This window comes from Sphaerodactylus townsendi, linkage group LG02 (assembly GCF_021028975.2).
Source record: "Sphaerodactylus townsendi isolate TG3544 linkage group LG02, MPM_Stown_v2.3, whole genome shotgun sequence".
Classification (NCBI taxonomy): Eukaryota; Metazoa; Chordata; class Lepidosauria; order Squamata; family Sphaerodactylidae; genus Sphaerodactylus; species Sphaerodactylus townsendi.
This window is the reverse complement of record NC_059426.1, coordinates 33506630-33523805: the sequence shown is the minus strand read 5'-3', so window position 1 is coordinate 33523805 and position 17176 is coordinate 33506630. Positions and strand designations below refer to the sequence as shown.

General features: G+C 44.2%; 1 protein-coding gene across 2 annotated transcripts in view; it reads left to right on the top strand.

Annotated features, from left to right (window-relative positions):
* Nucleotides 1-17176, top strand: part of SCN2A (sodium voltage-gated channel alpha subunit 2) — a 135515-nt gene that overhangs the window by 33959 nt on the left and 84380 nt on the right. For both annotated transcript variants that reach the window (XM_048483311.1, XM_048483312.1), the window contains exon 2: nucleotides 9099-9161. The gene's annotated coding sequence lies outside the window, so the exon portion shown is untranslated. The remainder of the gene's footprint in view (nucleotides 1-9098; nucleotides 9162-17176) is intronic.

Here is a 17176-nt window from a genome sequence, read left to right as displayed (position 1 = left end):
TACTGCAGCCGAGAGACTCCTAAAGAGGCAGGAAGAGCTATCCTTGCACGGATTTATGTGCCTGTGCTCTGTGGTCTTTGTATAGTACATTTGAGGATCTAACTTTATAATGACTTTCTTACTCTTTTTGGGTACTTTGGTAACAAAAGCATTATTTTTCCATAAATCAATGTTTAATTTCTCAAATGAGACATTCTGTGATTCAGGTATTTTTGGTCTCTGCCCTGGCAACTTGATCCACTAACCTTGAGGCTGTTTATAATCACTCACTTGCATTCTGCACAAAGTTTAACTGGACTTTAAACTTAAAGTTAAGATGTGTTCCATGTTATGAGGTGTTGCCAACCTCTAGGTGAGGCTTGGAGATTTCCCAGAAACACAACTGATTTCCAGACTACTTATGTAAGTTCCTCTGGAGAAAATGGCAACTTAGGAACTCTATGGCATTAAACCCTGCTTAGGTCTTTCCCTGTGCTCCAGTCCCAGGTCTTCAGGAATTTCTCAACTTGGAATTGGCAACACTATAAATAACAGCAGATAGATTACTACTGGTGTGTGCGTAGGCCAGTGATGGCGAACCTAAGGCATGGGTGCCAGAGGTGGCACTCGGCGCCTTCTCTGTGGGCATATGAACACAGAGTTTGTCACGTGGGGGGCGGAAAATATCACATACACACACACACATCTAGGCTGGCCTGGGCCACTGAGCACAACATGCGCGCACCGTGGTGAGCAGGGAGAACTCGGCTGGCGGGCCTGATGCCTGTGCTCCAGGTGGCTGCTGCCTGGGGGCGTGGGCGCAGAGGAGGCAGAGATGCTAGAGAGGCACAGAGCAGTGTGCGTGGGACTTGCTGGAGGCTAAAGCAGGCTGACCCCTGCTCAAGCGAGTGGGGCGGAGGAAGAGGGAGTCAACCGGTTTTTTCTAAACTAAAACCTCAGCATTCAGGTTAAATTGCCGGGTTGGCACTTTGCGATAAATAAGTGGGGTTTGGGTTGCAATTTGGGCACTTGGTCTCAAAAAGGTTTGCCATCATTGGCGTAGGCTCTCTAATTTAGCACACATGAATGTATGGAGCAGCTTTAGAACATTGGTCTATCTAGTTTATTGTTGCCTGCTGAGAAACAGTTTTGAGGACAGCAATTTCATATCTGAGTTCAGAACTCCATGGGTATCTGCGGTATAAACCTCGTGACTCATCAGTTTTTATTCACAATCCCTAACATGTCTTGTCACCATTTTCTTCAAACAGCCTCCCACAAAATAGGGGCTCTAATCCGGTTAACTGTCCAATGTCATTTTTCATGAAAACTACCACAAAGAGGTCATGTAGTTTAGGGATTCCCAAAGTGGGTGGTACTGCCCCCCTGGGGGCAGTAGAAACATCAAGTGGGGGTGAGGAATTTTGGTGTGGTAGGGGAACAGCAGAGAATTTGGGGGTGGGGTGGGGGCAGCACAGGACTTCTGGGGGCAGCTGGTGAAAAAAGTTCTTGTCCTTCCATTCTGGTGACTAGTGAGTTTTAAAGCAGTGCTCTCCTCACTGGATAGCCCTGGGGTGGGGGTGGGGGGAGCCAAGGTAGAAAGCTCCATCGCTGCTGCTTTGCAAGGCAATATTTTTTCAAAAGAAAAGTAGCAGCACTTTCCTCCCTGTGTAGCAGGGGCAGGCGGAGGTGGGGAGCCAAGGCTAAGAGCCAACAAAAGCATCTTTATTACCCAATTTCTGTGCCCCTCTTACATGGTTCTCTCCCCTGCACTGTGGGACAAAGTCAAGACGTACTTTCTTGCCTTCCCAGCATCATATTTAGTACAGTAGCAGGGCTTCAGTGCAGTCACCTAGCTTCTTTCCAAGCAAAGAAACAGGTTGAAAATTACTGCATGTGGAGATCTAAGTCTTCTTAGTGCCTTGCAGCCTAATGTTGACAAGTTGATATCCCTGCACCAAGCACATCCGTCCCATTAAAACTGTGAAGACATAATGGGTGAGATGCAAACATACCCTTTCACATTGCTAAAACAGCTCAGTCAATTGATTTACTTTGACTAGGTCATGTTTTATTTGTGAAATACCTAGGTGAGTTTACAGTGTTAGAAGTTGTGACTTTACAGTAGACCTAACACCAAGGAAGAGGTGCATGTGGCGGCGGTGGGGGGCGGGGGGGGGGGGGGCACTAGGGATGTGGCCTGGGAGCCATGGAGGCAGCAGTCTGGAAAAGTCTTGGAATCGTGGATGTAGCTTTTCTGCATTTTTCCAATTTAATCGGTCATAGTCTTCATGCCACCCTTCCCCCAAGGAACTCAGTCATGGCTGCACACATGGTTCTCCCTTCCCCCATTTTATCCTCCCAATCTCTGTGTGAGGTAAATTAAGCTGAAAAAATGCGACTGGCCCAAGGTTAGTCAATTAGCTTCATAATAGCGAGATTTAAGCCCATGTCTTTTAGACTCTATTCCAACACTCTAACCCAATGATTCTCAACCAGGGTTCTGTGGTACCCTGGGGTACCATGAGCAAGTCCCAGGAGTACCATGACAATGCTACCGCCTGCCACCCCCCCACCGGAATCAAATGGATTTTGAAGGGGGGGGGGGTTGGAAGCTTCATGGGCTCCCTTTAAACAACACTGAAAAACAGCATTGTTTTATTTGCCTAAATTCAGTGTGGATTGGGGGGGGTAGATTTAAACGGAGCTCTCCCTTTAAATCCCCCCAATCCATGTTGAATTTAGGCAAACAAACAACGCGGCTGTCAATCCTGCTTTCCCTCCCCTCCCACTGCTTGCCACTCCCCCCACCTACAGGCCAAAAATGGAAAAAAACCTAAAAAATGCAAAAAAAAAATAATCAAATGAACCTCAGGGGTACCCTGAGATATGAAAAGCGAGGTCAAGGGTACCACGATGTTGAAAAGGTTGGGAAACACTGCTCTAACCACTATATGGCAATGGTACTGTACAGTCGTCCTTTTAGCAGCCCTTTCACTCCTTTGGGTGAAATAGAGCATTAGCAACAAAACCTATCAGCCAGAGATTTGTGGTTCAGTTACATATTCTGTGGCTGGATATATTACATTGCTTCTGCCATTTCATTTGTGGCATTTTCCACACCATGGCAATTGCTGAACTCACAGCTAAATAGCACTATCAGCTTACAGCCATGAAAATATTTGACACTGCTTCCTTTTGCAAGCAAAGAGGTGAGCTGCCTACCCGACTTGCCTATCTTTGTTATTCATTCATGGTCAGAACTGAATATATGTGCAGTGAGTACATTTTAGGAGGGTTATAAAGATGCACTGTAAAGGAAGAGTACCAGCAGCCTCTTTCTACAGTGTTTCGTTGCTTGTTATACATGCACAGACTCTTAAAAGTTGGGAAGCTATCCACCCCTCCCCCGCACCACACCTAAACTGGAATTCCAACACCATCAATTTATTTATTCATCAACATTTTTAGCAATGCAGGATGACTAATCCCATCTGTGTCTCAGCATCCTCAGGTGACACAGCGAAGAGGACCACCAAACAGGATCCTCAGTGAGGCTTTTCTTTAAAGCATGGCTCTTAAATTAGCTGCCTGCCAATCAACCTGACAAGAGAGTACAGACAATCAACCACTGTTGTGCTGTTCAGTGGGATGAGGGTTGTTCGTTTTGCATATGAAAACTTTTTCTGCATATTATGAGAATATTTGCGTTCAGTTTGCAGGGGAGTCGGCATTCTTTCTGCACATTTCATTTTAAGAGTAATACACTTAAGAAAATACTTCCCCCTAACATTCATTGCCACTGCAACTGAGATGGATACCATTGGGATGCACTTTTGGACATAACTGCTGACCAGCAGCCCATTTCCTTTCTCTCACTCATGGTGTCACACACAAACAGAGAAGCTGTCTTATACTAAATCAGACCTTTGATCTATCAAGGTCAGCACTATCTGTTCTGACTGAGCTCTCCAGGGCCTTAGACTGAGGTCATTCATATCACGCGCTACCTTGTGCCTTTAAACCTGAGATGCCAGGGACTGAACTTGGGACCTTCTGCATTCCAAGCAGGGGCCACTCGATCTTGGCTCCACCCATTCGATTTCATTGCTCAAACACACCATACTCTTCTAAACAATCCCTAATCAGGGATCTGCAACCTGCGGCTCTCCAGATGTTTGTGCTGGCAGGGGCTGATGGAATTTGTAGTCCATGAACATCTGGAGAGCTGCAGGTTGCAGACCTTGAAATCGTTCTTTTAAAAAAAGGTTTCATTTCTTTAGAGATACTTAAAAAAGTACTGATGTTGTGTTAAAGTTTCTCAAGGGTACTTAGAGGATTGCTCTCACCTGGACAGCCCAGGCTAGCCTGATCTCATCAGACCTTGGAAGTTAAACAGAGTCACTCATCTCAGTATTTGGATGGGAAACCACCTGTGAACATCTCTTGCCCTGAATGCCCATAGGGTAGCCAGATGTCAGCCATAGCTTGATGGCAAAAGAAAGGGGGGAGATTTCCTCATTGAATATAATGCAATTGATGGCCATTACTCATGGAACACTTACCTTGGGCCTTTCAGCTGCAAGGTGGGGCTGAAGTGTGGTCTCCTTGTGTTTCTCTGCTTATATGCAAGGAGGCAGCCCAGTTTTCCCTACAGTTGACTCAAGGGGCCTGTTTTGCTGGTTCTCTTAACTCCACCCCTCTTAAAGGCATAGATCCTATAACACTCAGTAGTCCCAATACTACTAAGCTGATATTCTCCACCACCACCACCCCCTCGCATCCTTCCCTCCACACTTTCTCTCACTTCCTTTAAAAAGTCCTCCGATCATCAGGGAGGGCAGAAGCAGAGCAGGGGAAGTGGGCTGGAACCAGAAACAGACCCTGCTTGTGCTGGTCCTTGCAAAAGCAAACTTTGTTATAATCAATACATTGATATATTTAAATGAGAATTCGAGACAGGAAGGAGCCAACAACAACAGGGCAAGGGGGAAGACATGGACTGTGGTGCGAGGAGTGGGAAGGGTAATGCTAGGCAGGCCATGGGCAAAGGGAAGAGGTCCGGGGCAAAATTGTGCTCACTGGAAAATCTCCCCACTCTGGTGGCAAAGCAAAATTAAATTCGTGCTACAAGTGACAAGACCATAACGTGAAAGTGGAGCTTGAGGAAATATGTCCATACAAGAAATCCTGCTGTCACAGATATTTGCCCCCATCGCGCAGCAGGTGCTTTGTGTGTAACTGGCCGATGTATACTTTGGGGGATCATGTTGATTACTCTAGCTCAGGGGTAGGGAACCTGAGGCTCTCCAAATGTTCAGGAACTACAATTCTCATCAGCCCCTGCCAGCATGGCCAATTGGCCATGCTGATAGGGGCTGATGGGAATTGTAGTTCCTGAACATCTGGAGAGCCGCAGGTTCCCTACCCCTGCTCTAGCTGTTCTCCAATAAGGTTGAATTTTTCCACTCCCCCTAGGTTGCCATATTTTTGTGGTTGGGCACAGTGGGGGGATTCAAATAATTTAACAACCGGTTCCGGTGGTGGGATTCAAATATTCACACACACACACACACACCCCGGACAATATAACCAAACTCCCAACTGGCGGTCTTGAGTGTTGATTGTTGAGGCTGGAATGGAGAGAGACAGGGCTGGGGTGATCCCCATAGCTGGGAGGGACTCATGGTATATTCAGGAAAATTTCCTAAAGTGGGAAAAACGCCCCCTACCCAGTTCTGCAGGTATGAATGGCTGCCACCTGTGACTAATGGCAGCAGGCAGCAGCATTCACCTTGAGATTTAAGGCAAAAGAAAGTACCCATTTCCATTCAAGTTTTAGTAGAGGGAGAACTAGGCTTGGAGCACCAATTGAGGTATGTGTTATCCGAGTTCAATCATACTTTCCTCTCAAAACAGTTTCAAGGATTCTGGGTCTAGAGAGTCAGAAATTAAACTGCTGGCACTGTTTAACCACTGGAAAGGTAAGAGGAGGACTTCACATCAGAGCGCACACACCATCACATATAACATATACATCCTTAAAGCCCAATTCCTCCCCACAGAACCTTTTGTAGTTCAAAGCTATCATAGTTTAAAGCTAAGGTAACTGAAGATGTGCATCCAAAATGTACATGTGACTGCTGGTGTGGTCTACATATACTTGACCACTTTCAATGGAGTGCCCCTTCTTGTGGGTAATACCATCTACATCACAATGTACACACTGATGCACACTCAAGCACACATCCCATAGTAATCTGATGTATAAAGGAAACATCCACAGTTGGATGTACATCAGAATTGAGGCTTCTGATCCAGAAAGTGGCATGCACGCAGAAGACTGGTTACCCACACAGAATTCCTTAAATGGATCAAGCAAGCAAGTAGGAACAGAAAGGAAGATTATTTCCTCTTTGATCAGCTATTTGTATGTTTTGGTTGGGATGCACAAATACAATTCAGGAGAAGGAGACAAACTGATTTCCCCCCCACAGGTCTGCACTTGTTCTGTTCTATTTTCTACAAGCACAAGCTGTTTTATCTATTTATTCCCCACCTTGATAATCAGACACTAAATGTCTACCCTTACAATCACTGGTGTTTCAGTAGGAGAATATTATGGAAGCTTTGTGATCCACACAGGCTGGGTCAGATGTAATGCAGTCATCAAATGACTTGGGACTTTTCATTTCCTGTACATGCCATGCTTGATTTGAATCAGGATTATGACACACATGGAGGAGGGGCTTCGACCTTCTCTCTTGCATTATTTTCACAATTGGAAGGTGTGCTGGGGGGTAGTATTTGGGGAAACCCATATGATTCTTGAGGTACAGGTGGGTTTCCCCAGCAGGGTCAATAGCACCTCCTTAGGACTGTTTCAGAAAAGAGACGAGAGTACTCCAAATTCTCAAGGATGAAGCAATAAGAAAAAGCAGACTAGCTAAACACTTTATTGACATGTCAAAAACAAGGAATTCTTTTAGTATTTTATGCCTATATGGGGTACCTGAAGGAGCATCTTTGCCCATATCTTCCTGCCCAAGAATTAAAACCGTGAGCAGAGGCCCTCCTGACTGTTTCAACATTAAAGATGCTTGTTTTGTGGGTACACAAGAGAGGACCTTTTCTGTGGCAGCCCCATCATTATGGAACAACCTCCCCAGTGAGGTGTGCTGGGGCCCTCATTGTTGGTCTTCAGGCAGCAGTTGAAGAGTTTTATTCAGGAATGCATTCAAATTTATTTAATTTTTTTATTACTGGCAGTCCTTTTCTGAGTTTCTACACTGTTGACTTTTATGGGTGTTATAGTGGCTGTTTTTATTGTGTTTTTATGTTTTATTCATACTGTAAGCCACGAGTTCCATAGGGGAGAAAAGAGGCTATAAAGTGTTAGACTGTTGGTATGCATGCATTCTTTACCCCGCAGTTGAGAAGTTGAGTCTCGCAGTGGAGTTCTCCCGTTTACACCATTTTTCCTCTGGAGTTTTTTTGTTTGTTTCGCTATTCAAGCCAATCTGCCATTTTGCCTGTCCATCTTTATGTTGAAGCCATGCTGGGGGGTTTTTTGGGGGGGGGGCACATATTTTGCCTACTGATAGTTTGCAGAAACAGTTTGATTCACTAGCCAGGGCAAGATCTGCCATGCCGAGCAATAAAACCAAAACCAAAAAGACTCAGGAAGGGAGAAGGAAGGTGGCAGCAACTGCAGGAGGAGAGATGAAGAAGGCCAGCAAGTGCAAACCCAGCCTTGTCAATTTCACCAGGTTCACTGTTCCAGCAATAGACTTTAAACATGAAAGTTTTTAAAAAAACAGTGGGGGAACCTCTCCAAACCTCCCGTCTGGTAGAATAAAATGGGACAGGGAAAGCAAAATATGCTACCCTCATCTCCTTGGGAAAAGGGTGGGATTAAAATGTACTAGACTGGTGGATTAGGAGCTAGCTGCAAATCCCATCTGAAAGAAATGGCATGAGCTAGAAGCCGAGGTGACTAGACCACAGAACAGACTTTATTACGGACAAAGACCAGAAAAGGTTATAAGGACCACAGAATAACTGCAGATCCCCATAAGAGGACTGTATGCTGATAGAAGCATTGCAGTAAAGGAGACAATAGGGTGCACAGAAGAGCAGTTTCAATCCAGGATTTCAGATTAATTTTTTTTTCAAAATTAGGAACTCAATAAATTGCATGTAACAACCAATCAGAATCAAGAACAGGAACTATTATTCACCCATAGTGCCAATATTATTGCCTGTATTTAAAGGATATGATATGTATCTCCTTTAAAAATGTAGCAGTTCTAATAGAAAGCTTTCCAAAACCTGTATTTTTGTTTGCAACACCCATCTCTTTAACTATTTTAGGGGTTAAATCCTTCTACAGCAATGGCAAAGGGATTTACTGCTCCAGGGCAAAACCTCTGCATTTTGCAGTCTAAAGTCATCTTTGTTTAATTTAAAGAGTGGATGGACATTTGACTAAGTGTCTCATAAAAAGGAAAGGGAAAATTTTGAAATTTAGCAGCAAAGGATGCATGCACTGGATCCAAGAAGATAGGTCAACTTTTATGAATTATCTATGCACCAAAGTCTCCTGGAGGAACCAAATATTTATTATTTGGGCAGAAGGTGGAACTATATTTTGAGTGCTGTGAAGCCATTAGCCCAGGGGTCTGCAACCTGTGGCTCTCCAGATGTTCATAGACTACAATTCCTATCAATTGGCCAAGCTGGCAGGGGCTGTTGGGATTTGTAGTCCATGAACACCTGGAGACAGAGCCGCAGGTTGCAGACCCCTGCATTAGCTGAACTGGTCTTAATCCTTCAAAGAATGCTGCTTGACGAACATTTCATTCATTGTGACATAAAGAAAGGAATGGCTTGGATGTCTAGTTTCTATTGTGGTTAGGGTTGCCAATAACCTGGAAAAAAATTTCCTTGTCCTTTTAATACAGGCCTAAGCATGGAAATAGTCAGTTGGAGCTTTTCATGGTATGGAGGTAGAAAAACAACTCCTGATCAGAACAAGATTTTTGGAGGACAAGTTTCGTTAGCCAAAAATCTTTGACTCTTGAAAGCTCATATCTCCAAATTCTTGTTTGTCTCAACAGGGTTACTGGACTTGACTCTTGCTACTGCTGAGCAACATGGCTACCCTCTGACATAATCAGCTGGTAAGTAGCATCCCATTAAGCCTTCATTAAAGGGACAGGCAACTTTCTAGCATGGTGTAGCGGTTAACAACAGTGGAGAACTGTGTTTGATTCCCTGCTCCTCCTCAAGAAGCCTGCTGGGTAACCTTGGACTAGTAGTCCCAGTCCTCTTAGAATTCTCTCAACTCCACCAATCTTACAAGGTGTCTGTTGTGAGGAGAGGAAGGTGATTGTAAGCTGCTTTGAGACTCCTTAAAGGTAGAGAAAAGCAGGGAATAAAAACCAACTCTTCCCCTCCCCCCGGCCTGCTGGCAATGACAGCTTTGGCATTTGTTTTAGTATTTTCCAGATATCTGGTACTAAATAAATATTAACTACCTATAATGAGTAAGAGGCTATAGGGGGTCATAGAGCACAGCTATCATTTTCTGCCTTTCTTGCTTTTCTTTACTGTTGTGCAGAATGCTGATATGAGCATTATCAGGCAGCCCCTGCCAAGAAGAAAAGGATGTGGAAGTCAATGCAAAGGATTTTTACATTCCTTGTCAGTTTTTAAGTCTACTGGCCTGAGTCACTGGGGTTTGTTGTGCTAAACCATATAAATCACATTTAAGCCTCACCTTATACACCGCAGCTGTGTGTGTGTGGGAGGGGGAGGTAACCAGGTTTTCCCATCACACTGCTGGCATATGTCTCAATTGGTAGCAACTTTCAGGAACGCAACAAGACCATTTCACCAGCCTTCCAACAAGGCCGTGAGCATGGTACACCCCATCCTTGACTTCACACTTTGCAAAGTAATCATTGCTTGTTATGTGTACAGATGTAATGTACAAGTAACATCCATGTGTGCGTAAAGACATGCCTCCCTGAAGCTATTTATGCAGCTATTTAAAGATGCATGTGTTTTATGCACACAACTTACATTCTTGTTTGCTGCAGGAAGCAAAACTGTGTATACAGCAGTTGTGTTAAGTAACTTGTGGAACCAATCCAGGTTTCACTTTGAATGTCTAGATTAAAAGGTATGATGATTTTTTAGGGTCCCTCTGCCTGCCCCAGAAGGCCAAATTAGATATCCTTTTGGAAACTAGAGAGTTCCTTTGGTTTTTTTGTGGTATATACTATTGCTGATGTGTTTTTTAAATTAATATTCAGGTTGGCTTTGATGCTCAGTGCTTGGTGGTGATTGCTAAGATGTACCTTAGACAGGATAGTGGCTTTAAATGTGTTGATGCTTCAGGGCTGTGGAGCAAGGTAACCTAATCTATCCATGTGGCTGCAGATACTATGGAATAATTTCTACAGTTATATGGAGTCACACTGAGGTGTTTCTGATCAAGTTCTAGGTACCACTGATTATCAAGTCAGTAAAAAGCAGTGTAGGAGAGATACTAATAGCTTGAGATTTCTGAAGAATCAATTCATATCTTCCATGCACAAACTAAAATCTACACTTGCAGTTGGATATGAAAGAAAGTTACAAAGGTGTATGGAACATAAGTGGAGTTTCCTACTGCTGCTACAGAACAGAAAAGTCTAGACTACCAGAACATGTTACACTATAAGTCCAGTAGTGGGCTGGTGGATGAATAGGCAGACAATTCAGAAATCTGATAAAACCTACTTTTTTACTGTTTCAACAAATACAGGACACTGGTAATGCAGAAAATTTGAAAATGCCCCCCAAACAACATAACCACTATTGTTCTACGATGTGCTTCATTTTTATCTCTCTATTCTTTCCCACTTCAGAGCACCCTTATAGTCATTGGGCTTCCTATTGCCAGCAGCTTTTGTGTTGCCATTGCACAGAAAGCAGGACTCAGTTTTGCTTGTACAAAAAGGCAGGGTGCTGGGTACTTTTTCCTCTCCAGTTGAAACACAGCAAGTTTGAGCATGTGGAAATGCAGGGCTGTTGAGACTCCTTTAAGCTCATCCATGTAGAAATTCACACACAAGAAGAGACTCAGTTATAACTCCCAGAGAAATGCAGGTCCATACATTAATAACCACTCTGCTTTTCTTATGTAACTCTTGAAAGCTACCTTCCAAGGGAAGAAGCAGCTCTGTGTTTAATAAAGCCATTGGGACAGCCTTAAAAATGCTCATTTCAGTGTTCTCTGCAAGTACACTAACCTAGTTACAACAGCGTAGACTTTTTCCTATTAAAAAATGTTATCTGCAATGTTTAATCTTTATTTCCTTCTACTTCGTGACCATCATTCCTCCTTCCACTTTCACTCTCATTATCCCTTCACCTGATTTGCTTTGTTGTCAAAGCTGAAGGACATAAGAGACAAATGCTACCTTATATTCCTTACAGCACAAAATTAAATTGGCCGAATCCCATTGTGTTCAATGGATTTAGAAAGGAGCAATCCTATATAGGATTGCACTGGAATAACTGTTAGAAGTGGAGGTAATAATTTTATGGAGGTGAAAAAATATGAAAATAACAAGAACCTCTGTCTTTTTTATTGGTATCCCTACAAAGTACATTTACTCATCTACTTCTTAATTGTAACAATGCTCATGGTTTAATTTTAAACCATATTATCATTTATCCATTGTGACCTTCAAATGTATCATTAGAATACCTCAATGTCTGTTCTGTACACTTTGGTGTTGTACATTTTACCTCTGTAATCAAAGCCACGCTGACATATCAGAAAACACACCATTGGCCATCTCATGAGCCCAAGTATATTAATTGATGACTGGATGAAACTAAATGAATAGTAATATCTTACTAGCGGGGCCTGGCCACGTGTTGCTGTGGCAATTGTCCTTCTCATCACAGTCCGCAACCCACACAGATGTCCATGCAGGTCCAATGATCCGCAGCATAGCCTTTTGGGGTGGTCAAATGGAATCCCACTTTCCCTTTTCAATTCACATTGTTATATGGTGGTATCTTGTTTTTTTAGTATAAGGTAACCCTTTCCATTCCATAACAGAATTGTCCAGAGTGCGAATCCCGCTCTCCATGAGGCTGGTTGACACGCACAGTCCTGGCTTGGGTAAGGCAGAACTGGGGCAAGGAGGCTATCCCAGTCAGGCAGCAGAGGCAGGGTGGTGAAACGCTCAGATCGAGGCCAGCTCCCTGGGTTCTTAAAGGGCCATGTGCAAAAGAAGTGGAGCCAGCAGTGTTGGTTCGCCCCCACCCTGCGGATTTTCTTAGAAGAAAAAGGCAAACTCCAGCTCGCTTTTAGTAAAAGAGAGCTGTGGCGAATATGGGTGAGGAAGTGGGTAAGTGGTGGTTGGATGTGAGGGAGGGCAGAGTGAGGTGTGTGAGGATGAGCTGGATGTGTATGAGAGTATATGTGTTGTGTGGTAGCAGTGGGTGAGGCACAGAGAGTGAAAGTTACCTGCTTGTGAGGGGGGGAACCCCACCTGACGTCTCACGTGGCAAAGTGTGTATGTGTTTCACTTCCACTCGTATTACCTAACAGTATTACCTATTTACTGTTTTCAATGCTCATCTCTGGCCACCTGCGCGAACATTCTAAGGGCATACCAACCCCTCAGGCCACAGACATGCTGTACAAATATTCTAAGGGTGACAGTTAAACACAGCCAGCTTCATGGCCTGGTGCACCAGGAAAAAGACGTTTTACCTGGCTCAGGTATGGACTTTCGACGATTTGAAGGTTCGATTACCTGCCCACAACAGGGAGGAATGTCATGTGAAAATTTGGGGGCGATCCGTCCAGCCGTTTTGGCGTTAGGGCATGACTAACAAAGTCACTGTTAGCTTTTTATATATATAGATTCTGAATGCCAGGGACAACAGACTAGGGGGGAAAAAACCCTGTCAGTCATTATATTAAATAAAAATCCAATTAAATAAACTAAAATATATTAAAATCAGTAGCCTTCTATTGATCTAACAATAAGCCCCCCAAATCTAATCCAAACAGATCTGGTTTTTAACACTTTAAAAAAGACACTCAGGATTACTTGAATCTCAGGGGAGTTCTATATTTACCCCTGTATCTGAATCTCAGGTTTAGTTCTATATTTACCCCTGATGTTTGACCACTGTGAATGAGTGATATTGTTAAGAATGCTCTCTTGCTACGTAACAAATCTTGGCATGGGACATGGGTGATCAGTCTATACCACTCAGGGGTGTACTGCTTAATATCAATATCTTGACATGCCCAGAAGACAACAGCAAGCTCATGTGCACAATAGAAGACTGTTCAGGTACCTTTGTTGGAAACTGGACTTGCAGCAATTTATAGCACCTGAAGCTGCTAGAGCAAGGACATTATGTGGAGTGCATTACAGTTCCATAATACAATACTCTTAGCCCATAGCTCAAGAAAGTGGTTCTTAAGATTAAGACATGCCTCCTGTCTCTATTTGCACTTAGTAGTTCAGAGGATTTCTCCATGGTTCTAACCTTTGGCTTGTCCTCTCTACAGTCACCTCCTGGGTCTTCGCTTGTGTTTCCTCTCCCTATCTCTTTCGGTCTGATGCTCATGGTTTTGGCTTTGATACCAGTGAAGTTTCAACTCTGGCTCCCCTTCTTCATTTCACTCTCATAACACATGGCTTCCTATGATATGCTTCATTTCAGTGGGTTCTGAGTCTGGAAAGTTTGAAGACCAGAGGCCGTTCAGTGCCATACCTAGTACCACCAAAACATTTCCACTGAATATGCAATAGTATATTTGCAGAAACAAATGGGTGGGCAGATCTGGCTCCTGTTGTTGTGATCTGCTTAGTCCAGCTACCCACTCAACCCACCACCTATTATGAAGTCAGAGGACCACATGTTACACATAAGAGCCAACTGTAGCTGTACTACAGTTTCTGGTATTGAGAGGTCGATGTGACATCAATAATATGCTGCAGTGAGACAGTGGCCCTGCCCACTTCATCATTCATGGTACGAAATGGTTCCTATCCCCTCCCCAATATCAGATATTTTCCATCCCTCCCCCCATAATGGAGTGCAAAATATTTTCCTGGTGGGAAAAAAATTATGTTTTAAAATTAAGTCAATAAAGGACAATTTGTTCTTCAAAAACTATAGCTGCACCTCAGCATTTGTAATAGGGTAAGGCTGTCCAGAGCCAAATGTCCCTAGCAGACTGCCTATACTCAAAACTCACCACTTTTGGCATAAACACCAGACAGGCCCACCAGACCATTTTATATTAAGGCTCTTCTAAATAATACAGCTTACAGACTTTGTGAAGACCAACAAGCAAGGTGGCATTCTCTTTCTATTGGAGGCCAATAGACAAGGTGACTTTTTATTTCTTTCTATTTCTATTGTAAGTTACCTTGTGTTCTGCAAGAGAAAGGCACCTAGTAAACACTGTAAACAAATAAATATCGTGCTCTGTATAGCTGTTTTAAAGAATAGGAACTAATGCCAAAGGGAACCAGAAACTAGTGCCAAAAATGTGCTAAAGCAGATTTCACATTTGTAAGATATGGAATGGCTGGCACAATTAATTGGGAGGAATAGAGTCATCAGATTGAACCTGAGCAGCTAAGATGGTTCATACAGCACTTAAGAACAGCCATAGTCCAGCATCCTGTCCTATACAATGGCCACCCATATCTCCTTAGAAGCCCTACAAGTAGGACACAGAGGCTGATGTGTCCTCTTTTGCAGATGCTCCCCTGCAACGGGTATTCAGTGGCTCCTAGGGATCTCCTGCTATTATAATTGTTCTCCAGATGACCTAAATAAGTTCCCTTGGAGAAAATGGCTGCTTTGGAGAATGAATTCTACAGCAAGATGCCCTGCTAAGGTCATTGCTTCTCAAATCCTTTCCTCCCCAGGTTCCACACCCATGATCTCCAGATGTTTCCCACAGAGATGACAATCCTAGCTTCCATGCAGTCATTAAAGCCATTAAAGTCTTTAATACAACTGTCTTTAATACAACTTTCCAAATTCTCTTTTAAAGCCAACTAAATTAGTGGCCATTACCACATCCTGTCAGCAACAAATTCCACCAGCCAATCACTCTTTGTGTAAAAACATACTTCCTTTCAGCCATTCTGAATGGGCCTCAGGGCATACCCAAAGTGAAGTAAGCCATACTAAGAAATGTGTTCACCTGGGACGAAAAGTCAAAATAGTTGTCTGCTATCCAAGAAGAGATCTAGCAAAGTTACCATATCTAGAACCTCTATTTAAATTTGTTTTATTTTAAAGCACAATCAAACTAATGGAGCTATAAGACATTGGCCCATTACACATAGAACACTTATTTTGGGCCTTTGGGCTGCATGGTGGGGTTGAAGTGTGGCCTCCTCAAGTTTCTCTGTTTACACACAAGGAGGCAGCCCAGTCCTCCCTGCAGCTAATGTCAACAGGCCTCTGTTTCCTGGTTCTCTTAACTCCACCCCTTTTAAAGGCACATGGCCCCTTCCGCACATGCAGAATAATGCACCTTCAATCCACTTTCAATGCACTTTGCAGCTGGATTTTACAGCACGGAATAGCAAAATCCCACTTGCACACAATTGTGAAAATGGAGTGAACGTGCATTATTCTGCATGTGGGGAAGGGGCCCTAGTCTCAATACTATAGGGTTGATATTCTTCCCCCATCCCTTTTCCTCTACACTCTCTTTTGTTTAAAAATAAAAATTTTAAAGCCCTCCTGATCATCAGGAAGGGCAGAAGCAGAGCAGGGGAGGTAGGCTGAAGTCAGAAACAGACCATGCTTGTGTTGTTCCTTGCAAAATATGGATACACTGCTATATCGATATATAAGTGTTTAGAGATGACAGAAGGAGCCAGCAACATGGAAGGAGAATGAGGAGGAAGGCGTGGATGGTAGTTCGAGGACTAGGAAGGGTGGAGCTAGGCAGGCTGGCCATGTGTGGAGGGAAGATGACCGGGGCAAAGCTGTGCTCGCTGGAAAATCTCCCCACTCTGGAGGTGAAGCAAAATTCATGCTGTGAGTGGTCTCACTTGCTGCAGGGAGACTATGGCGCCTTCCGCACACACAAAATAATGCATTTTCAAACCACTTTCACAACTGTTTGCAAGTAGATTTTGCTATTCCGCACAGCTTCAACGAGCACTGAAAGCAGTTTGAAAGTGCATTATTCTGCATGTGCGGAATGAGCCTAAGAAGGGAAAGTCGCCTTGAGGAAATAACAAGAAATCTCGCTGGGACAGACATTTGCCCCCACCGCACAGCAGACATCTTGTGCATAATTGGCCATTGTGAACAATTAAATGAAGGTGAAGGAAGACAACACAGGCAACTGCTCCCAAGTTTGCGCCCTTATCATTTTCTACAAACATCCACAAGAATCCTTAGTCATAGAGCCCTTCCGCATTGTCGTGGTCGACCTGAGATCGACTAGAGTCCGACCCGAGTCCTCCGCACAGACGTAGCGTCGGACTCGTGTCTGACTCGACTCACCTCCCTCTCGTCGTTGATTTTCTCGACCCTGCTGGGAGGTCGAGTCGACCGGCGGACTCGGGTTGCGCTCGAGCCGAGGCCGGCGGAATGCGGAATCTCCGCCGACTCGACGCAGCCATCCAGCCAATCAACTTATTAGTATGTTCGCGCATGCGCAGAAGCTCCTACGCCGCGCCTGCGCCGTCGCCCGTAGCAACGTAGCTCCTACTTGGCAAACGAAAAAAAAAAACCGCGTACTCACGTTTCCCGCCATAGAACGGCAGCCAATAGGAATGAGGAGTGGAAAACGTGCGGAGGTGGTCCCGCCCTCTGAGCTCGGCTCAGCTCGTAAGCTGAGTCGAGCTCAACAACCAATCGGAAAGCAACGCAGGGAGGTGGTCCCGCCCTCTGAGCTCGACTCCGGAGACACGAGTCGGCTGCTGTGCGGAGGAACGGGAGGACTCGAGTCAAGGTAAGACTCCGCCGACACGAGTCACACCTGAGTCGACTCGTGTGTCCGGAAGGGCTCATAGAACGTTTGAATACTGCCGTCTCATGTTGTGACAACTCATCTGCTTAAGCCAGCTCATAGAAAACTAGAGAGAAAGGTAAAAGAAACCAATCAAAGCAGAGCCTTTTGTTATGC